A 24,781-nucleotide genomic window follows, 5' to 3' on the forward strand; every position below is an offset into this window, starting at 1 on the left:
CGGATCTGCCTGTGAAGCCATAAACACATCTAGAGACCATTAAATTTCATTCTTTAGATAATCCCCTTTATTTTTCTAAACACAACATGCCACCTAGCCTTAAATAAATATTTAAAAATATTTTCTCTATCATGGCAGCTAACAAATATAAGCTGACCCTATACAGCTAAATTATATGCAGGTTATTTTGACATTTTAATATTTGTTAAAGTAAAAAGGCCACCAAAATATTCCACAGAGCATTTGTGACAGTGCAAGCAGAAGTCACAGTGGTAACGAACTCATCAGTCTATGCACCCACTAGCCTAGAGCAGTGGCTTCCACTCTTTGACTATGACACACTATAAACACACATTTAACATCACAACTCAATACATACGTACTCACATTCTCACACATACATAACTGAAATAATGGTTTTAGGAAGTGGTACTTAAACTCACTATATGATGCACACTCATAATTTTGCTTCTCTATTTCATTATGTTTTCAAATGCTGATAGCAATGTACTGAAAATTATTTCATAGCCCCCTAATAGATTGGGACATTTTTTTGAGTTTTGGAGAAGTTGTGCTTTCATGGATGTCAAAGCCCAGGTTTTCTGGAAATCCGACCCCAACGCAAAGCTTTAGTGCTTTGGAAGTTTTATCTCAGGAAGGCAAGAGAGAGGGGGAAAGGAAGAGAGTCAGGGGAAACAGAAGAACACATATAAAATGGTGCATTACTGAACTGGCTGCAGCTTCATAGGACAGCACAGCTGGTTGTCTTGTCACAGAGGACAGACATCTCCACCAAGTCTGCATGGAACGATCTGTGGAGCATGGAGGAGGAAGGCAAGCTATTAATGGCTAGCTCACTTCCATGTGTATTCTCTACTTGGTCAAAATTTGCTCCTTTTCAACCCCCCCCCCCCACATTTCTGCTTTATGCCACCCAGTTCTTCTGGGGCAGACTCTCTTCCACTAAGGTCAGACCCCAAGCTAAGACTGCTGGGGCACTGCTCTTGGAAGAGATGCTGACATCCAGATCTTGCCCCCAAGGGAGCCTGAGATGAAGGGATGAATATGACAGCTGGTATTTTAAGAACCTGGAGATTCCTCAAGTTGTCACTGTTCTCTAGCCAGGAAGCAGGATGGGTAGCCAAGGTCCAGGAGTCATATAGGACTGACCACACCAAAATCAGGGCCACAGTATGTGGAAAAGCACAGATCTTCAAGGTGTAAAACCTAAGTTCATATCCCTCTACCTCCACTTCCCATGTATGTGATATCTATGTCAGTTGCTTTACCTCTTTGATGGATATTAGTACCCTTGCAGAGCTGCTATAAAAGCTAGAGATAATGTATAATTTACTCCAAAAAGACCTTTTATATCTTTTATTAGACTTAGTCCTAAATAGGTTATATTTTTACGCTACTATAAAAGGAATCTTTTTCTTTTCATTAATGCAATTAAATTTATATACCGCAAACTTGCTAAGAATTATTCATTTTAGTTTTTATCTGTAGTTTTCTATTCTCTATACAAAGAATCAATATCTGTTAATGACACTTTTGCTTAGTACTTCGCAATATTAATGTCTTTTTTTCAGTTTTACTTCCTTTATTAAATTAATTTTTTTCAGTCTTCCAAAATTCATTGTTAATGCATCACACCCAGTGCTCCATGCAATACGTGCCCTCCTTAATACCCACCACCATGCTTACCCAATCCCTACCCACCCTCCCCTCCAAAACCCTCAGTTTGTTTCTCAAAATCCACAGTCTCTCATGTTTTGTCTTCCCCTCTGATTTCCCCCAACTCACTTCTCCTCAGTTCTACTTTCTGTGCTAGCTAGAGCCTTCATTACAACATTGAATAGACACAAAAATAGGCACACTTGTCTTATGCCTAATATGGAAGGGAAAACTTCCAGTATTTCATTTTAAGATTTTATTTATTTGAGAGAGAGAAAGTGTGAGGGGGGAGAAGGTCAGAGGGAGAAGCAGACTACCCCATGGAGCTGGGAGTCCGATGCGGGACTTAGTCCCTGGACTCCAGGATCATGACCTGATCCAAAGGCAGTCACTTAACCAACTGAGCCACGCAGACACTCTCAGTGTTTCATTAAATTTGTTATGTGCTGCACACTTTTAAAAAATTCAATTTAATCCAAGGATGACAAACTCCTTTTCATTTCTAATGTGCTAAGAGGTTTTTGTGGGATTTTTTGGGTGAATGGTTTTTGAGTTCTATGCAATTATTTTTCAGTACGCATTGATACATGATTAATTTTTTATCTGTTAATGTGGAGAATAACACTGATTTTTCTCTTTTTAAAAAAAAAACCTGCATTTCTAGGATGAACACAACTAAATATCTATACTGTATTTTTTTAGACATAATTGAATCAGCTTTCCTAATTACTGTATCTATATTCCTGAATGAGATTCACCAGCAATTTTTCTTTCTTCCATTGCCCCTATCAGGTTTTGGGGTTCAAGGTTACATGAGCACCATAAAATGAGTTGGGAAATGTTCCCTCTTTACCCCATTTTGGAACAGTTCCTGTAAAATTGAAAGTATTTTTTCTCTGAATGTTTGGTTGGGCTCCATGGTAAGACCACCTAAGGCCCGAGTTTCCTCTATGGGAAGATCCTCGACTACTTGTCAATTTCATTAGTGGTTAGATGAATTTTCATGTGCTCTATTTCTTCTTGACTCAGTTTCATTAAGTTAAATTTTCATAGGAATTTATCCATTTCATACAAATTTTCAAATTAATTGGCATAAAGTTGTTCATACTATCCTTTTATTATCTCCTTAATGCTGGCAGTTACAATTACGATCTTCGTATTGTTTAGTTGGAACAGTTCTTTTTTCCTGATCAATATTGACAAAAATTTGTCAATTTTATTAGACTTTCCAAACAACGAAGTTTTTTGTTCATCCTTTTTATTAAATGCTTCTTTTCCATTACATTAATTTTGGCCCAGATCTTCATTATTTCCTTTCTTCCAAATTACTTGCATATATTCTGTTCTTCTTTTCCTATCCTCTTAATATACCACTCATTGGGTTTTAATCTGTGTTTTTGTTTTAATATAATCATAAAGAGTTAAAATTTCTAACTGCTGCTTTAGCAGCATCTCATAAGTTCTTGAGAGCAATACTTTCACTATCACTCCATCCTAAATTTTTTCTAACCTCATTATGATATTTTCTTTCACTTGTGCTTGATTTACTTAAATGTATTTTTTTTTTTAAACAAGAGGGAGTTGCTCTGCAACAATAGTTTCCTTTTTTTTTTTTTTTTTTTTAAAGAGTATGAGAGGGTGGGGAGGAGGGACAGAGGGAGAGGAAGAGAATTTTAAGCAGGCTCCACATGCAGCTCTGAGCCCCACGCAGAGCTTGATCCCACAACCCTGAGATCACAGCCTGAGCCAAAATCAAGAATCAGATGCTAACTGAGCCACCAAGGTGCCCCACTTAAATGTATTTCTTAATTTCTCTCCATATGGAATCTCACTGGTTATCTTTTGGTTATTGATTTCCAGCTTAACTACAGTGTGTTCAAAGAACGATACAGAACTTTGAAAATTATTGAGACTCGCTACATGATCAATTTTTACAAATGTCCTTTGTGTTCTCATACTGAACGTATATTATGCATTGCGTGGGCATGCTTTTGTACATGGCCATCAAGACATGATTTTTAATCATATTCTTTACTTTGCTTACTGATTTCCTATCTGTACCATCAGTTTCTGACAGGTATATTAAAACCTTCTACAACTGTGAACTTATTTATTTCTTTATTAGTTCTGTCAATTTTTGTTTTATTCATTTTGAGATATGCCATCAGGTACATACAAATTTTAAATTATTATATTTTCCCAGTGAATTAAATGTTCTATTACTAGGGGAAGAGATTAATTATGTTTTATGCTTTAAAACACATTTTTGTGATATAAAAATAGCTACAGCATCTTTCTTTTGGCTGGACTTTGTCTGATACATTTTTCCATCTTCCTTTTATCAACCAGTCTAACAATCTTCATATTTTAGCTAAATAATTTATTTCATATAAATTGACATTTTTACATAATACCTACTATTTTTATAGGTATTTTCTATATATTCTGTTTTTTTCCCATTCCTTTCCTTCTCATTTATTACCTTTTAAAAAATTGATTTTTTTTCTCACTTTTATTTTCCTTTGGTAGCTTGTGTAGTGTTTCTATTTTTTTAGTGGTCTTCCTAGAAATTAAAGCAAATATGCCATCAAAATCAATGTCTTTACTCCTCATATGACACAATTTTAACTTCAGTCACTTCCCTTCCAACTCAAGTTCTATCATTTTCCAATATATCACTTTTGCTATTTCAGTATTTTAGTTTTAACCTACTTCTCATCCTCATCTTTAAGTTTACCATTATCTTTGTTCACTTTTCTCTTACTGAATCTGATTTTCCATCTAGAATAATTTTCATCATTCCTGAAATATATCCTTTAGAAATTACTTTAGATAATCTTTTGGAAGTAATCTTGATACAGGTTTGCCTGCAAATGTTAGTCTGCCTTTGTTTTTATAGGATACTCTTACTGAGTTAAGAATTTCTAGGGGCGCCTGGGTAGCTTAGTCAGATATAGTCAAAGGGAACTTAAGGCTTCAGGAGAGTCACACAGATATGGCCAGTTTCTACAGGTAATTTCTGTATATTAAGATCATTCTGGGAACTTATTAAAATGCATATTCTGGGGGTGCATGGATGGCTCTGTCGGTTAAGCTTCTGTCTTCAGCTCAGGTCAAGATCTCAGGGTCCGGGGATTGATCCCCATGGCAGGATCTCTGCTCAATCAGGGAGCCTGCTTCTCCCTCTTCCTCTGCCTGCCATTCCCACTGCTTGTGCTCTCTCTTTCTATCAAATAAATAAATAAAATATTTAAAATAATAGTTTTTAAAAGAATTTATTTTTATTATTATGATGATTGTTGTTATATACTACTGAGAACCTGAGTAAATATCTAGAGAATTATTTTGAATGAAAAGTCTAACCGCAAAAGCTTAAATACTGTGCTATTCCATTTATATGGTATTCTTAAAATGACAAAATTATAGAAATGAAAAACATATTATTGGTTGCTAGGGGTTAAGTAGGAACTGGAATGTGGGAGGAAGTAGGTATGACTATAAAAGGGCAATAGGAGGTATCTTTGCAGAGATGGAAACATTCTTTACCTTGACTTCAATGTCAACATCATGGTTGTTGCTACTCTATATGGTTGTACAGATTTTAATATGTTATCACTGGGATAAACAATGTAAAACATATAAGGGATCTCTCTGTAGTATTTCTCACAACTATTGTTGTGAGATTGGGAAACTACAACCACATAAAAATTAATGTTTAATTTAAAAAATGACTTTAAAATGCATGATGTATACTACCACTTATAGAAAATTAAATATGTGCATACTAAAAAATAATTCCTCATTGGCAATTATTTCTTCTTGGCAAACTGAAGATAGCATTTCACTGACTTCTGGCTTCCATAACTGCTGTAAGAAATAAGCTGTCAATCATCCCTTGTTAGTGACCCATTTGTTCCTCCTGACTGCCTTACAGATATTTTCTCTTTTGTGTTCTCTGGTTTCAAGCTAATGTGTTTTGGTGAATGTTCTTCTTTAATACCTGCTTTGGGTTCATTGACTTTATGTATCTGAGGATGTATGTCTTTCAATAATTCTGAAAAATTCTCCCATTCTTTTTATTGGCTCATTATGAAACTCAAATTAATCTTGTGGCAGATATCTCACTCTCTCCTTTGTGTCTCTTAATATTTTTCATATGCGCTGTGCATTTGTTTTTAAGTAGGGGCTAGCATTTTTCAGTTCCCTTTACATGGAAGGAAGGCAAAGTGCTCCTGTCCCAGCTTTTGGAAAGAAATTCCTACAGTCCTCTGATGGACTTCACATCTGCATTTTGTTTTCTGTCTCATAACTCTAAAAGGAAGCTGAAGCTGAAGTTTACTAGGTTCAATAAATATCCTCGAGACAAAACTAAAATTTAGAGATAGCTAGCTCTCTGGATTTCTTTTTTCACCTGCCTTGATTTTAGCCTGACAAATCCTAACTTTATCACCTGCTCAGTGATGCTTTTACACACCATTATATAGCATTTTTAGTAGTTTTCAGTGGGAGGGTTTCCCTGAGTACCTGGCCCACCATATTAACAGAAACAAAAGGCAAAATTGTTTCTGTAAATTTTCAGGTACAGACAAGGGGTTCAATAAAATTACCTGTATTATTGTTAAACTTGATTCTCCTGGCCTAACTAACATGTCTGTTACTTTCTTTCCTTCATGGAAGCATCATTCATTAAAAAAAAAAAAAAAAAAAAAATAGATGTTTTTAATCAGTAAGGAACTAATTCTTCATTGGTTTTCCTATTAATAGAATGCCAAGGCTAAGTTCCGAATTCTAGTAATTTGAACCAGAAAAGTAAAAAACCATAGTCATACATGTGTCCCAAGGCTCTCTAATAAGACAGGAAAAAAAAAAAACCTAGCTCCTTTATTTTAGGCTTGAAAACAATACCTTTTATCATGAAAACACAGTGAAGAGCTGAAAAAAACAAAACAAAATACAAAATATAGACCAAATTATACAGCAAAATTTTTCAAAAAAAAGAAAACAAGAAATCTATTTTTCAAGCCATAAATATTAGTTGGTTAATATAAAATGGAATGTGTTTTATGGATGTGTGGCTGTATCTGATCAAAACTCCAGTATTTGGTGAATGTTGCTGTCTCTGTCTGGAGGAATGGAAAAGAGGTTTGATGCTGTAATTTCAGAACTTCTAAACCAAACAGGGTCACTGTAAGGATACATGAAAGTCATCATAATCTTAAATCACAAAAGTAAATATGAACATGCCTAAATGCCAATATCTCCTTACTATTATCTCTTGCCAAGTTTCTGCTGACAGAACTAATTAAAGGAAAAGTGACATTTTTCCACATTTATCTCATTGGTAAAATATCAACCATATGACTAGCTTTTGAACTGTCAGGATAATGGTAACATTTAACACTTCTCAAGGGAATATGTCAAAGAGAGACCCAAACTGTTACTTAATACTGTTGCCCCTTTTCAGATGTGAAGCTATAATTCCAAGGATAGCAGTACTTCAAGAGTGGCACATCTGTAAAAACAGAATCAATCGTGATAGAATAGTTCTTTTATTTGTTTGTTTGGTTTTACCATATTTGTTATATGGATCAAAATGTTATTGAAACCCTAAACTCTTACAGCTCTGAATTATGAAACAGTCATTAGTTATCCTATGGAAGGATATGAAAAGTTATGAACACTTGGATATTTCCTCACAAGTACAGGAACTGAAAGGAAAGAGAAGCTTGGGGTCATGTAAGGTGCATCCCCATTCTCAATGGAGAGATGGCCAGTAAAAGGAGGGGAAGTAAGCCAGTCAGGAGACAGTTTGGAGTTAGTGTGAAGTGTACAGAACCACTTGTTTGCAAGTTCCCAAAACCAGCCCCAGGAGAGGAACTGATAAATGGAACTAGAGGAGATCAAAAGAATGAGGAGGCAGACTTCAGACACCTGCCTGTCATATGTGTGAACTTTATTCTAGAGAATCAAAATGCAAAGGCAGGACCAGGACACCATGTACAATCTGCAACAGTTATAGGAGGACAAATATTGGTAACTAGATTGAATACCAGTATGAGTCACACTAAGGGAAAAGCATAGTTATGCATAGTTATATTAAATTTTTGAGAAGCAGATATAATTGCAGAGTTTGCTGATTTCTAAACCTGCTCCTACTCTTAAACCTGAATCATAAGCTGATGGGTGGGGCATTTGAATCATGAGCCATAAGGACTCATAGTTTATCCTAGTTCCAGAACTAAAGTAGGAATTCTGTATTTTAAGGGGAGGGGGCAACTCATCTTTACCTATAATATAAATTGAAAGTTAAACAAGGAACCAGAAACCATTCTTTAAAGAATGCTTTCCAATGTACAATAAAGTCCTTAGCTTTTCACTCTCTAACACTGCGTGCTGTTGAACCAACAGTATTGTAAAACCATTCAGTTTAGAAGAACAAATAGGAGCTGATACCTAAAGTGTGCCATGAAGTCTTCACTAGACAGACAAATAAGACATGATCCTTACCACTGGAGAAAACGTTCTTTATCAAGAAGCCATAAAGTCTCTTAAAAGGAGCCTTGTACATTTCTTACTTTTAGTATTGAGTGTTTGTATCCATGTGACTCTAAGACATGTAGTCACAAGGCAGAGGCACCATAAATGTTATCAAATGAAAAAGTACCACTCTTTTGGCCTATGTATTAGTTTTCTATAGCCACTGTAACAAATAACCACAAATTCAGCGACTTAAAACAACAGTCACTATCTCACAATTCTGTGGGTCAGAAGTTCAGCATACTATCTCCCCAGGTATCTCTACTAAGAGATCATGAGGCAGAAATCAAGGAGTTAGCTGGGCTGGGATTTAATCTAGAAGTTCTAGGGGAGATTCCACTTTGAGGTAATTTCCTTGCTGATGTAGGACTAAGATTCTCATTTCCTTGACATGTGGCCCTTTCGTCTTCAATCCAACAATAGCACCTGAAATCTCTGACTTACTCCTCTGCTAAGAGACAGAGAAAAATGTCTGCTTTTTAGGGTTTATGTGATTATATTAGTCCTGCCCCAAATAATTCAGGATAATCTCCTTATTTTAAGTCTAGCTGATCAGTGACTTTAATTATATTTGTAAAGTCCCTTTTTCTATGTAACATAATATTCATAGGAGTAACATCAGAGAACCAAAATGTTCTGCCTACCACAAATCATTTGATTCCAAGTGATATAAATTATAGTTTAAGCCAAAAGGGAGCTTATTGACTACCTGGGAAGTTAGGAAATGATGCTGCCTTCATCCAGGGCAAAACCATGCCTGAAGATTTAGAACTCTGAATCTATCTCTCAGCTTTGTCCCCTGGTGGGTATGGGGGAATGGCTTCATTTTCTCCTACTGTAGATGGATTTGCTTCAGTTCCTATTTTCTATGTTCCCAGATTAGTGACCCACAGAAAAAGGGAAATTTTCTATTCTAATGTCCACTCAGAGCCCCATTTTCTGGACTTTGAATTTAAGCAGAGTATTTCAGTAATGGGAAAGTGGTTGGTGCTCATTTATTCTAATACCATAATAACTCATTTTTATACTGAGACACACTATATCTCTTGGAGCACTCTGGGTCATGACCTTTCCTGACTCTTACCTTCTTGCCCTCCTATAGTAGATGCTGTGGTACCCCATCTATATCTCTTTTACCAGCCGGTGTATTTACTACACAGACTCTAACAGCTTTATACCTGCAAATTTCTCCAGAATATTGCCCTTGACTGACTGGGATATCTCATTCAGAAATGCCTGGGAGGGTTCAGTATCCCCCACTCCAAGGCAACCAATGATTGACCGATAGGGAGGCATGAAAGTCCAGTCTAAAATACACACTTCCTAACTAAACACAGACTTTACCTAAGACCACATCTTTGTGTAGCTCTTTGTTCTTACCTATACTACTTTCTTCAGTTTCTTACAAGTTTTCCTGAAGAGCAATCCCTCAATAAACCATGGGAACTTCAATCCCCATGTCAGGTTCTGCTTTTAGGGAACCTACCAAAATACTTCCTGACTTTAACTGCCTTGATACCCCCCTCAAATTCTCATTTTTGCTCACCTCACCCAGAGTTCATTTCTATTGCCTAAAATCGAAGAATTCCAACTAATACTCTAAGAATAGGGAAAGGGAGGAGAGGAGAGAGTGCTTCATGACCACACCACCACTAGGGCCACATAAAGTGAAAAAACAGGTTGTGGTGAGAAAGTTAGTTATTTTTGAGTGTCTTAAATCCCTGACTAGTTCGTATGATTCAAGAGAGCAAGAACCATGTGCCAATCACCTTTTATATCTTCCAGAGCATGTAGCACAAGACCTTGAACAAAACAGATGTTTAATAAATATGAGTGGATCAATTTCACAAAGGTAAATTCTCTAAAGTGATTATGGTATCAAAAGATAATGTGGAAACAGGTCTGTTGGAAAGGAATGAAAGTATTTTTCTTATATGGGTCATATTAATTATAATTAATATTTACCTAGTAAATTATAGTTCACAAAGTTCATCTGCATATATTATTTAATTTACCCATTTCAACAATCATGCAAGTTTGAGTTTTAATAATAGCCCCACTTTACAGATGACCTTCAAGGAAGTAGACTTGCCCAAACAGCATATTTCATAAACATTTAACAAGAACATCTGCCCCAAATCCTGTATTTCTTCTTCTGAGCATGATCTCCCTGGCAAAGCGGGTCATCCACACACACCTACATGGTCTTGTATTTTTCCAGAAAGGACCTAGTGCTTGTTGTTCTTGACACCTGAGATGAAAGAGAGTGACTAGACTGAGGTGATGACAAAGTATGCGGTGCTCTGCAGTCTGTCACTTTTTTTCAAAAAGGAGATTAATAGCAGCAAAAAGTCAAGCCATAGAGGATGCCTAAGTTATGTGTGGAAGACAGCAAAGGATGAAGCAATCAAGGGTACATGAAAAAGCAAGGAAAACTTTGCCCCATTCACAGCTTTTCAGTCAGATTTTATTATTGCTCTCTTCTCATTCCTGGCATCTATTGTTTCAGCTGGTGAACACTCTGAGTTTCTCCCCCTGCAGAAAAAAGCAAAGCCAATCCAATTTCTCTTCAATTAAAAAGTTTCACTCACACTCTTTAAAACATAATTAATGAGAATGGTGTGTGGCCACTTCCAGACCAGGAGCCAAAACTTTTCCTTTAACCATTAGGAAAACATCTCTCACCCACAGAGAGAGAGCTCTCCTTCCTTGTTCTCAATGTCAAAAAGCAGAGAGTGAGAACAGGTCATCTGTCTCGAATCTATAGGTATCATATGGGCCCCTTGTCTGGTCCTTGGGGTCTGAAAAAACACAGGATTTATCTGAGTAGTTGTTGGAAAATTCTCTGCAAATCTGTTTGAAACTGTCTGCTTGCTGGAGCTTTCACATTCACACTGATGGTGTCTGATTTTCCATCCTTGTTTTTAATAAAACTTTCCAACTAGGGCCACTGATATCAAGCTAGTTGATTCTAGAGCTGTTAGGCTTCATTCCAGCTGAAAAAAACAGGCAAACCTTTCCTGGGTACAACATTTGCCCTGTCAGCCCACCATCCACCTAAAGACACCAGAAGTCACTCTGTTCTTGCCTGGCAATGTCCTCAATGTCATCCAGAAGATCCTACCAAGTAGATTCCAAGCATACACAGAAGACAAAAATCATTCTCCTTGATATATTTGTCCTTTGACCTAGAATTTTAAAGCACCTTCCCAAGAAGCCAAAAATGAAATCTCCCTCCTAAGATCCCATTTTATTGGCCAGTATTCTTCCAGCCAAAATGGCGTCAGTCACACATTTGCTTAATGTGTGATTTAAGGGTCAAAGAAGTTAAGGGGTGTACTCAAAATCATCCAGGGGTTCAGCAGTCAAGGGTAGAGTTTCCTGTCCACACTACCCTTCCTAAGTCTTAGCATGGTTGTTTACAAAGACTATTTTCTTTGAAAGAGCTTGTAAGTTTTTTTCACAAGTCAAACCAATAATCTTAGTGCCAGATTCCAAATATAGGGACACTTTACCACTTTTTTTGTCTTTTATCTTCTCTATTTAAGAAATTACTACTTTTAACTACAAGAACATCTAATGATGTTATTTCATGGAGAGAGGGTGTAGGGTTGAGGAAAGGGAAACTAAAATCCATTGGTGGTCCCAGCAAGAAAGTAAAGACCTACTCAACGTAGAATAATTCAGAGGGAGGTATTTCAGCAAGATGATTCACTAATGCATGGATTTAGTAGTTACAAAGGTGAGTGCAATAACCTGGGGACAGTGACAGCTGAGGTTTCACCACCTGTGGACCAGAAGAGAAAGGAAAGGAAGCAGTTACCAGAATTCAGCAAGAGAGTTCTGTGTAGTCCACTATCTTGTGAACAATTTTGATGTTTTGGTAGAGGGACACAGCCAGGTCTCACAGGGAAGGGGACATGGAAGTATATCCCTGAGCTATCATCCCCCTTACACAGCTTCCTGCAAGGGCTTCCCTTTGGCCAAACCTGAAAGAAAGCCTGCAGTCTTGGAGAGCCCTGATGACATAGTTCATACAGCTCAGCCTCTCATGGCTGACAATTTTGCTAGGTTATGTGATGCTTGTAAATGATAATAACAAAACTGGGTATAGCCTTCCTGATATGTACCAGGTACCCCTACTTTATTTCCTCTAACCCCTCCACCATCCTCTATTACAGGCATTTTATATCAGTCTTAGAGATGTAGAAAGTAAGGTTCAGAGACTTTCAATAACTTGCCCAGTGTTGTCACACAACTGGTAAGTGCCCTTCTGGTTTTGAACTTCATTCTGTCTACCACCAAAAGAACTATTCTCTCTGGTATGTCCCATAGCATGTTAAGTATCCATCATTGTGTATAGTACATAATAAGTTTCAGTAAATGATAGCTTGGCAGATAATACCATTAATGATAACAAAAGAGCTGCCTCTTATCATGCAATCACTATGTGCTATGTGCTGTGCTAAACCCTTTATATATCTCAGTTAATCCTTATAAACACCAATAGATTTTGTCCAAGAAAAAAAATTTCACTTATCACTGGAGAGATGCACAAATTTTTAATCATGGGCTGTGTTGGCCATTAAAATATACTTCTCAGATCTCCTTCTTCAGGAGCATAATTGACTAAGAGTCCCAGGGCTGCATTCTGAAATCTCACTACTATCTTTGCTCTGAGGTCACAATTTCTACCAGCTACTCCCAATCAATGACCGAGTGCAATAGGGACACTAAAATCAGGCCCTCTCCTGGGAGATGTCAAATTCTTCTGATAAATAACTTTGGCTTGAAGACTTCTCCGTGGCCTCACCAAACTCTTCTTAAACTTGCAGTTTGGTCTAAGATGTTTCTGGCCAAACTTCATTACAGATCAGACATGTATTATAGTCTGAAGTTTCTCCCAGGCTTTCCCAGCTTCTTCCCCTTTTTTTGTTCACAGGCATTTTCCCCAAAAAATTTTCTTAGAAGTTTAATTCTGCCTTGGTATCTATTTTTTTTTTTTGACAGATCTTTTTCTTAGCAGACCCTGCTAACACAGTAGTCTCACTGAAATTATAGTCTCAAATATAGTGTTTTATAGACAATTATTGAGTATCTGTTGTTTACAGAGTGTGTAAAAGATAACTTAATTCAGCACCTATCTACAAGTAGCTTACAGTCTAGCAATACATTTGGTATGTCCAAAGATATGCTGTTGCTGGTTACCTGATATGCCAGAAGGAGAGACCATCGTGGGCGGTCAGATTCCATCCTTTTGTGTTTTGTTCTATTATCAGTGGGAATTCCATGCATGTTCCCTGGCAATGTGTTTCTTTGAAAACTTGGTTCTAAATCCAATATCAAACTGTGGTTTTTTTGAATTGTAAGTGGAAATGGCTTGGCAGAAAGAAAAAAATGAACCAGCTGTCCTTGTCCAACTGTTTGAAATATGTATTTTCCAAGTATCCATTCTTTCCACTGTTTTTTTTTTCCCCCAGCAAAGACCCCACAAAATATGTTTACACTCAGGAAATTCTCCATTCTTCTGAGGTAAATGAAGGCAGAAACAAAGTCACTGACCTAAAGCATTCTTTTTATTTATAGAACAGTCTACTATCTATGTGCACCCCCCCCACCAAAAAAAAAAAAAAAATCTTTCCCTGAGATTTTCTTATGTAGATATTTAACCAGTATTCTTTTCTTTCCTCATAAAAAGCTTTGGGATGTATAGATGTATGTAACACACACACACACACACACACACCAGAAACACACAAAGAGAAAGATAATTCTGGTTGCCTCTCTTTTTGTCTGAGAATTAAAAAATGGAAGACAATTCCAAATTTCTATAATTTTCTTGCCTGAGGGAAATCATGGGATTTTATTTTCAAAAAAATAGCCATGAAGTCCTAAAAACTAACAAGCACCTTTTTAACAGGCATGAGTCTGTAACAACTGATGAATCATTCTGGAGGCAGGATGAAGGGTGATATAGCTCACTTTAGTAACCTCTAGTTATGCTAAATTAGTTTAGTGATTCAACTGATTTCTCACCTTTGATATGTTATTGAAAAACAAACACATAAAAATTTAGTCAAACTCGGGGCGCCTGCGTGGCTCAGTGGGTTAAATCCTCTTCCTTTAGCTCATGTCATGATCCTGGAATCAAGCCCCCGCATCAGGCTCTTTGCTCAGCAGGGAGCCTGTTTCCTCCTCTCTCTCTCTCTGCCTGCCTCTCTGCCTACTTGTGATCTCTGTATAGCAAATAAATAAATAAAAATCTAAAAAAAAAAAATTTATTCCAACTACTGAAGGTAAAGAAAGCCTCCAAAACTTTAAAATGTCTTCCCATGGACTGAGGTACCTCTGTTTATACCGAAAACAGCCTACCAAATGTAAGAGGTTAATGGAGAAAGTCTCTGTTTTCTAGGGCTCTTTAAATGATCTGGCCACAGGTCTTCAGTTATTATATTTGTGGCATCTAGATGATTCTGAGAATCCCAGCATGAGTTCTGATAAGTACTCAAAGAAACATGGGTCTCAAGTTGTTATCCCTTCAACAACTGAAGGGATCTCAGTGATATCTCACCAACCTGACCAATCAGAGGTCTCTGTCAGTTGCCTGGCATGCAGGACACCTATTCAGCTGAAGGAGCAGAATCTGCTCTATCTTAGGTTTCACTCCAAATAATCACCCTTATTTGAAAATAATTCTTGACAGAAATAGAAGAAAAATAAGAGAGTGTTGAAAACAATGAAATGAGTAAAATTTCATGAACTTTATTAAGTCTCAAGAAAAGCCTTTGCTTTTACAGAACCTTGTCTCCCTTCTCTGTGGTCTGTAAACTTTCATGGTCGTAGCACATACAGTAGCTCCCCCATATCTGTGGGGGTAATTTCCAAGACCCCCAGCAGATACCTGAAACCTCAAATAGAATCAAACCCCACATATACTATGAGTTTTCCTATACATATATACTTATGGTAAAGTTTAATTTATAAATTAGGAGTAAGAGATTAATAACAATAACTAATGATAAAAGAATAACTATAGTATACTATAATAAAATGTATGTGGAGTAGTATGAATAAGTAGAGGTAAGAATGACCCATGCATGGACTGACCAAAGCCCACACTCTGCCACATGCCTGTATCCAGTGCTTATGTCCACTGCTGTCATCACCATGCCCAAGAGAAAGTCTGAAGGAGGATGCTAAAGGAGATAGAGCCAAGGGGAAAGATGAGCCACAGAGAAGATCTGCAAACTTATCTCCTAAACCTGCTCCTCCAAAGCCAGAGCCTAAACCTAAAAAGGCCCCTTCAAAGAAGGGAGAGAAGGTACCCAAAGGGAAAAGAGGGAAAGCTGATGCTAGCAAGGGTGGGAAGAACCCCGCCAAACAGAGATGCCCAAACAGACCAGACACAGAAGGCTGATGGTACTGGAGACACTACGTGAAGCGTGTGCAGTTATCAAACTGTGTACTTCTGATGTCTCTACGTTTGAAATACTATTTTTTATCAAGTTTTGTAAAATGCAGAATATTTTTGGTGGGTTTTTTTTTCAAGCTATGTTTTTAGCCCCAGAACATTTCATTGCTATCTTGGGGAGAGGGCATATGTCACTAATAGAATAGCTCCAAAGCTAGATTGATACAGGAGAGAAACACCTTTCCTTTCTGGTTTTGAGAAACTTCCTCTTGGTTCCCAGGAGGAGGAATTCCCTGGTGTTGGTTCACATTAGCCACCTTGGCACAAATGTCTTATGGTGTGGAAAAACTAAAATTCATTTTGTGTCCTCTTTGCTCTCTGCCTTCAGCATAGATTTGATTCTCTTAAACCCAGAGACCTGTTGGAACCTGATGCCAAGTAAGGTTCCCAGTGTGTCAGGTAATCTGGAATTTCCAGTGTCAACCATGGAGATGTCACCCCTTAAAAGACTTCTTTTCTTAGCTTGTGGATCTTCAGATTGATAAATCTGCCATTTTCATGTCATTTCCTGAAAGTCAGGGCTGGCTTGTGAAATGTGTGGAACAACACGCTAAATGTGAACTGTCCGCCCTCACTCTAAACTTTCCCTGCTCAGAGCATCACATGAAGACTTCATGGGGTTTTACGGTGGCTTTCTGATTTTGGTAGTCCACTGAAGAAGGGCATTTGAAAGCTGCTGTATACTCTTTTTTTTAAATTAGTTTCAGAGGTAGAATTTAGTGGTTCATCAGTTGTGTACAACACCCAGTGCTCATCACATCACGTGTCTTCCTCAATGCCCATCCCCCAATTATCCCTTCCTCCTCCCCTCCAGCAACATTGTTTGTTTCATAGAGTTCAGCATCTCTTATGGTTTACCTCCCTCTCAATTTTCATCTTATTTTATTTTTCCTCCCCTTCCCCTATATTCATTTATTTTGTTTCTTAAATCCCACATGAGTGAAATTTGTTATATATGCTTAACAATTGACTGTCCACGTCCTGCCTGAAATACCATGTTTATAAAAAATATCTTTCATAAAGATGGATACAGTTTAGAAAAAAAAAGTTGCATGAACATGTCTCCTTTTCTCAAAATACTGTATTGTATTCACACATCCTGTGATGATGTGAGATGAGAAAATGCCCACATGATGAGAGGAAGTGAGGTGAAAGATGTAGACACAGTGATGTAGCATTCTGCTACTAATGACCTCAGGAAAGGAAGTCAGAAGAAGGATCACCTGCTTCCAGACAGAAGCTGACTGCAGGTAACTGATATTGGGGGAGTGAGGGATGGGGAGAGGGGGGCGCAGCAGGAAACTACTGTAATTTAGTCCCAATCTGTTTTAAGTGAGCTATTCTTATCTTCCTTTACCTTGAGTGTAGGAATCAGCATGTGTCCTCCATCCCCATGATACATCCCACTCAGGAAAATATGCAGTGATTCGCACATAAACCAATAAATAGAAAATGAAAACTGGATGGCCTAGGAAAAATAAATCAATTATTTTTGCTTTCACATATATTTTAACTTTCTGGACTACTGATGATCAAATTAGTAAAAGAGAAATATTTCAAAAATTCACAAAGTTATTTTCTATAATATATATATTATAGAATATAATATATGTGTGTGTGTGTATATATATATACACATACACAGATACAGACATTTGTAAACTGAACAATATTTGTCTTTAAATTTCTATGACCAAACTATCTATGTGACCACAGAATTGTTAACTGGTTGTTTTTGTCATGTAGAGTCTTTTTTTTTTTTTATCTCTTTCTCTTTCCTGGCTCACCTTCTTTCCTTAAGTCTTTCTGGGAAATTTCCCTTTCAGATTAGGTCAAAAGGCCGTGGACTTTCTACTTTCTGTGAGACAGCCCGCTGGAGGAAAACACTAACTGACCAGGATGGGCAGAGATAAGATTCCCCTGAGGAATATAGCTGAGCTTCAAGAGGCATTTCCCAGGGTTATATGGCATGACATTTCAAGGTGGTTAAGTCAGAATTGTAGCAGTTGGAAGGAATCAAGATTCTAGCAGGAAGGTTAAAGCACTTAAGAGCTGAGGCAGCGGTGATCAGAATTTAAGGGGCCATCTGGGAAGCAATTCTGACTCCACAAGCAGCAGTCTCCAGCCTACCCCTTTTGTTTCATGCCCAGAATTTTTGGAGCCAAGTTGATAAGAGGAGAAGCTGTGCAGGAAGAGAGAAAGTGCTTGCCATGCCAGTGGCTTTTCTCTTCCTTTTATGCTCCTTAACTCAGCAACAAGCCATCGTCCTTATTAAGCACAAATACAACAGGGGTCATTTTCACCTGACAAGAATTGCACTCAGTAACTGAAAGCTATCATACACTTTTGCTAGCACATTTAGTATTACTAATGACCTGGAATACTGAAATATTTTTTTCCAATCCCTCAGACAAAAACAGAAGTGGCCACATCAGTTAGGCAGCACTACAGAGAATTTTGAGCATCTGGATATTTAAGTAATTAAGATGGCCCAGAATACTTCAGTCTATTATTAAGTGCAGACCAAAAAACGAAGTAGCTTCCACAGTTCACAGATATATCCCCTGCCTTATCTTACTTGAGTATTCTGCAGGCTGAGCACTGGACTCAGAGTCCCAAGAACTGCAAATGAGCCCTGGTACCACTTACTATTTTGCAAGTGGGCAAATTACTTAGTCTCTTCAAGCCTGATTTTTCCCACCTACAAAACTGAATTATTTTTATTTGCCTTAGACAAAAGATTTTGTAAGGCTCAAAAGGGGTCATAGATTTGAAAGCACCTTACAAATTCTAAATCATGATCCAAGAGATGGTGTTAAAGGAATTAGCTAGTAGTGGGGGTCCTTTGCTGATCTTTGCTTGAGTTCCGTTAACCATCTAACATTTGGGTGGTCCTGACCTGACCACTATGCAGTCCTCAGGCAGACCTTTCATTGTCTGAATCCAGTATTGGGTGGAGCACAAATGAATTGAAGTCAAATCAAATCTGCGTTCCGCTTGTTCCTGACAGACCTCCTGGTAATTAGCATTCCAGAATTGTTTTCAAAGATGAGAATTGCAAGAGAAATAAAAATCACATGGCTTTAGGTCCCTAAAGTATAGGGAATTGTCTTTCCCATGTATTCTGTTATTTTGGACCATCCAAATTAAATGATATCAGTTTATGTATTCCGTAAGAATCTACATAAATATTCATGTTCTTTGCTCAAGTTCTAAAAAACTGTAGGGAAAAGTTTTCCTTTGCTCCTTGGATCTCAGTAAAGATGTTTTAGCCTTCCTACTAAATCATTTCAAATTATGTTCCGTGCCCACAGTGTGCATTATATATCCTGCCAGTCAATAGTTAGACTGCAAGGGCACTCATCCAGATTCTCATTTTTACATAAATGGCTTTAAAACACGTTCTCTATATTACATCCTAATCTCATGCTGGCCCAGCAAAATATACATGATTCAATATAATGCAAATAATATTATGATGAGAAAAAGTTACCAAGGAGTCAAAATGGTGTTATAAAGACTTACTATAAAATCCATATGCTCACTCTGAAAATGTTCCAAATAAGCCCTAGAAACTGACAGTTTAATGCGGTACTGAAAAGGTCAGATCAAGAAGCAGGAAGGCTCATGAAACCGAAGCACATGCAAAAGAAATAGCCAAACGAGTATCATGACTCCCATAAAGAATTCCATATAACATGAGGTCCAAATTTCTAGTACCAAACTTAATTTACTTCTGTTCATATCAGAGACAAAATGTCTTATGAGAAACACAGGAAAAGCAGAGAAAAGTAGCTATCGTGTTTTGCGCTAATCTAAATCAATGGAAAATATAGCCACAAAATACCTTCCTTAGAATAAATGTGAACACCTACATTTTAAACCTCCCCACATACCAAAATTTTACATGTCCATCTGCCATTTAATTCAGTTGTCTGATGAGAATTCTCCATGTGCATCACACTTGACTATGCTTTCTATATAGTTTGCAGCTGGCTTTCTAGAATAATGTTTCAGGTATGATTATTGGTTTATATATTCTTCTGGTGTTTTTTCAGAATGTACATCTTAAATAATTTTTGCTTACATAAGTGTAGCTTCAAATATGCATCTTTTAAAAAAAGATTGAAAGATTTGCCAGCACCTTCTAATTCAAACTTCTGGCCTATCACACCATTCCTGTATTGTATCACATTCCTATAGTCTAGATGGAGAAACTGAGGCAGAAAGGGGAGACTCTGATCCAAAATATTCAGTGATTGAGTCCAGCAAAAGAACTCATGTTTTCAAATTCCTTTTATTATAATAGTTTTCTTAAGTTGCCTTAGAAGATCTTCCTCCAGGCATGATCAGAACTCAGACAAACAACGAACTACTTTGAAAAACAACAAATTGTCTGCTGGAATGCCTTCAAACTGGCATATGTGAAATCAAAAGCCAATAGGACCAAATAACCTTCACTCAGGCTGCATGACAATTCCAACAGTAAAACTCTGAAACACAAACATGCAACCGTTCAGAAAAAAATAAAATAAGAGCTTCAACATTTCTCTCAATCCAACATAAATCAAAACAAACAATAATGGTCATGAGAGCTTCAAAACCATCCTGGACAAAGCAAATCACTAAGCTCCAATGTAAAATAATTGCAGACAAGCTCTCTTCTCTGAATCAAGCAGCAAACCCAGGGTAACATATCCCTTCCTCTTCTACTTTTCCTACCAAAAGAGCCACCTAATCAATGTGAACTGGGGGGTGTACCGGCTCCCAGGGGAAGTGGAATCCAACCCCCACCCTGCATTTAAATTATAATAGGGGCCAACAAAATATTTTTAACATATTTTTAAACATATTTTAACATATTTTAAAAATATTTAACATATTTTTTGCATTGAGGGAAAGCACAAGAAAATCAAAAAGGAACACAGAAATCATAAGCAGAAAGCAGGCTAAGCCAGCATTCTCTGAACTCTAGAACGAGAACTTGGAACAATGACAGGGAAAGATTGAATTTTGAGGATACTTTGGTTTGTGGCTACTGCTAAGTACTCTTATATTTTGATTCAAAAGCTATTTATTAATTCTCACAGCAACACTAGTAGCAATGTGCACTTAGGAATTTGGCCTTCCTTTTAAAATCCAAAATTGATAGACTATTTCTGTCTCAAAAACATAAAGTGAGAATCAGTAAAAGACAAACAACAGTGTCACAGCAATCAGTTATAAGTCAGCAAAAATAGTAACAAAGGAAACAAAAATCCTCACTTGCTAGCTGAGAGACACCACTCCCTCCCTTCAATAAAGTTTGTTACAGTATAGGTATAATTTTATGTTTATGTTGCAATTACTTCATGACAAGTTCTTCCTCAGTTTAGGAGTCATTTTGGAAATGTTTTGAATGGCGAAGTGTGTTTTGAATCATTCAGGAATTCATAGCAAATTAACGTATGCAAAACTAAATTTCATACATCTTCTAGACCTATTTCTAAACTGAGAGCCATTCAAAGAAATTATGTGTTCATGTATATTCCATCTGTTACAAATTCATGACTTTTTGAAAGGAAAATGTTTATAACCGGCATAGAATCATAGGCTTGTAAGCTAAAAGGCTTTGGAGACCACCTACTACAGTGTACTCAACAGAAAAGGAGATGGGGTTAATAGGCCAAACCCTAACCTTCAACATGACAGTTTCAAATAGAAAATAAATCTATTAAGATATTGCCAATTACTTTGTAAATCATATTGTAAGCTATGACATTAAAGCCTTGTTCCAATCCTTTCTCACTAACTCCAAAAGAGAAGTCAGATTTGATATTTTATCATTTATTTCCTAAATATAAGAAGCCATATGTACACACAGAAAGCCCTTTATAATTCTGATTTTCATATATTATTTGTATTTTCTTATTCCTGATGACAGCATTTTCAAAATTATGAGTAGGAATTATGTGTTTGTCTTTAAGAAATATTGTGTGCACAGAGGAAATTTGAGAAGGTGCCTCTCTGTAGCCTCTGCAGAGAGCAAGAATTAATATTCATGGTTGCATGTAATGAATTTTCACTGTCAAAATCATTGTGACATTTCAAGGGGAAAAAGTTCCACAGTTTCTGAATAGCTATAGTGAATGTACAATTTATGATATTACACCAACTGATTTATACTTTCTTCCTGCAAAGAGAATAAACTGAATTGGTGGGTGACAGCAAACGTATCAAAATGTGCCATTTCCTGGACCTCCTTTCACTCTAATTGATAACTAGTCTTTTATGCCAAATAAACTCAGATCTTAAGAACCCTTATTTCAGTAGTTAAAGGGCAGATACAAAACAGCCTGATTCCTGCCGATCCTTCAAAACATATCTGTTAAGGAACTGCCGAATCCTAAACTTGAGACCATCTTGTTCAACATCTTCGTACCCAAGATGAGAAACCTCCATCTAGAGAGACAAAGAGCCTCGCTCAATGCCCCAGACAATAAAGTATGGTTTATAACTAGAACTCCAAAGGCCAGTGTTCCTGAGTGGCTCTTCTGAATGATAAGTGCAATGAGACAACATAAGAGAAGTGGCTAGGGGGCTTCTTCCTCAAATCAGAATGTGACCTCCATGTATACTCACATCTTTTCATCTGTCATTTCTGGTTGGTACTCAACTATCCCATTGAGTCGATATTCACATGTTTATAAAATAAACCTAAATTCAACTCCTCTAGACTATTACTACTTAAAACACACATTTTGTTTCTTCAAACTCTGAAACCTTGCTCTTAAAACTTTCATGTAATAGTCTCATCTGTAATTTAAAGATATCCTACATCAGTCTCCTCCAGGATGATTTCCTACAGGCTTCAGCCAAAAAAGGAAACTTCTAAGCCCTAGGATATCCCACTCACACCTCTTCTTTAGCATTTGTGACATGCTTCTCTGTAGTGATGTTTTCTATGTGTATTTCATCTGCCCCACCTTGTCTAAAACACTTTAAAGTTAAGCCAGGACAGTATTCCTCCTTCAGTTACAGTCTTAAAGCACACCATTTATCTTTTAGGGAAGCCTACCAGCCCCTGTGAGATCACAGGGACTGATGTGTATTACAGTGAATTATTTATGAATCTGGATCCTGCAATAAATTAAGAAGCCCTCATTCTCTGAGGTTATGTTTGTTTTTAAAAGCTCTCATTACACTTAATCTATTAATTAATTAATCTTTATGGCCTTTTACCCTAAAAATCACCCGTCTGTACAAAATCGTACAATAAAAACTATGAGGCTTCTCTTGGTATGGGGTTAGGGGTACAACTTCAAGAAAAAAAAAAAGACAATATTATAGAACTGCCCTATGACCCAGCAATTGCACTACTGGGAATTTACCCTAAAGATACAAACGTAGTGATCCAAAGGGGCACGTGCACCCGAATGTTTATAGCAGCAATGTCCACAATAGCCAAACTATGGAAAGAACCTAGATGTCCATCAACAGATGAATGGATCAAGAAGATGTGGTATATATACACAATGGAATACTATGCAGCCATCAAAAGAAACGAAATCTTGCCATTTGCGACAACATGGATGGAACTAGAGCGTATCATGCTTAGCGAAATAAGTCAAGCGGAGAAAGACAACTATCATATGATCTCCCTGATATGAGGGAGTGGTGATGCAACATGGGGGCTTAAGTGGGTAGGAGAAGAATCCATGAAACAAGATGGGATAGGGAGGGAGACAAACCATAAGTGACTCTTAATCTCACGAAATAAACTGTGGGTTGCTGGGGGGAGGGGGGTTGGGAGAAGGGGGGTAGGGTTATGGACATTGGGGAGGGTATGTGCTTTTTGGTAGGGTTATGGACATTGGGGAGATGAACCATGAGAGACTATGGACTCTGAAAAACAATCTGAGGGGTTTGAAGTGGCGGGGGGGTGGGCGGTTGGGGTACCAGGTGGTGGGTATTATAGAGGGCACAGCTTGCATGGAGCACTGGGTGTGGTGAAAAAATAATGAATACTGTTTTTCTGAAAATAAATAAATTGGAAAAAAAAAGACAATATTAAAAAAGAGATAGGAAACAATAAAAACAATGGTAGCACAATTTTATACATAAGTGGTTAAGAAATACATAAATACAATAGATATGGCAAAAAAAAGACCTGACATTTGCTTGAGGAAGTGGGCATCAGAAGCACTGTCGCTTGTGAGTTATTATAAAGTGGTAGAAGGAGGGTTATCTGGAATCAGATGGAAAGTTTAACACCAGATGTAGACGGGTGTGGTGCCTAACGCACACAGAGAACTGAGGTAGTTGGAGATGTATGAGGTGTCTGTGTTTTGTGTTTTCCCAGGCAGCTTGGTTCAGCTGGGTGCAGTTTCCTGCCATCCCTTAGTATTTCTTGCAAAGGAAATTGTGCATAAGCCAAAGCAAAATTCATGTTATGCTCAAAGTGTTCCCTAATATATCAATTGCATTGGAACAAGTTCACATTTTTAAAGTAAAGCGTTATAACAGAAGTGACTGCTTATGTATCTTTAGATGCCAGCACTTTCATTCCTATGGATTAGATTTCCAGGATAAAGATTGATGGGTTGATGGATTTGTGTCTGTGTTTATTTTGTTTTGTTTTCTTAAATATTGCCAGATTGTACCCCAAACAGTTTTAACAAGATATTTTCTATTTTCACAACCTTAGAGAAAACAATTCAATCCCATACCATACATCCCGTGTTTTTCTCAGTTTGAGATAACAACTGTGTGACTGAGTGAGATTTCCAGGAAAGGATCCTGGATCCTGCTTTGTACTAACCAAAGCAGCCAAATGGTTAACTTAAAAGAACTAAGCTTTTCCTAGGACAGCTAGGGAAAAGAGCTACTCCTACTCACCTGCCATTTACCTCCATCTATGTAACTCAGGACGGAAAGAAGATTCTTAGAAGATACTTCAAACCCCAAGGTACTTTTTAAAATAACGTTTTTCAGGTTATAAAAATTTAAAGATTCTCTTTGGGGCAGTGCTAAACATATTTTAAAAAGAAAGGGAAAATAATATTTACTTATGACTCCATCAGGTGGAGATAGCCAATTTTAATATATTGGTGAAAT

At 37.2% G+C, this 24,781-nt stretch overlaps 1 pseudogene; it reads left to right on the forward strand.

Moving 5' to 3' along the window:
* The first annotated feature begins 15,381 nt into the window (after nucleotides 1–15,381).
* LOC122910047 lies at nucleotides 15,382–15,653 on the forward strand (annotated as a pseudogene).
* Nucleotides 15,654–24,781: the final 9,128 nt, after the last annotated feature.

This window comes from Neovison vison, chromosome 6 (assembly GCF_020171115.1).
Source record: "Neovison vison isolate M4711 chromosome 6, ASM_NN_V1, whole genome shotgun sequence".
NCBI classification, from domain to species: domain Eukaryota; kingdom Metazoa; phylum Chordata; class Mammalia; order Carnivora; family Mustelidae; genus Neogale; species Neogale vison.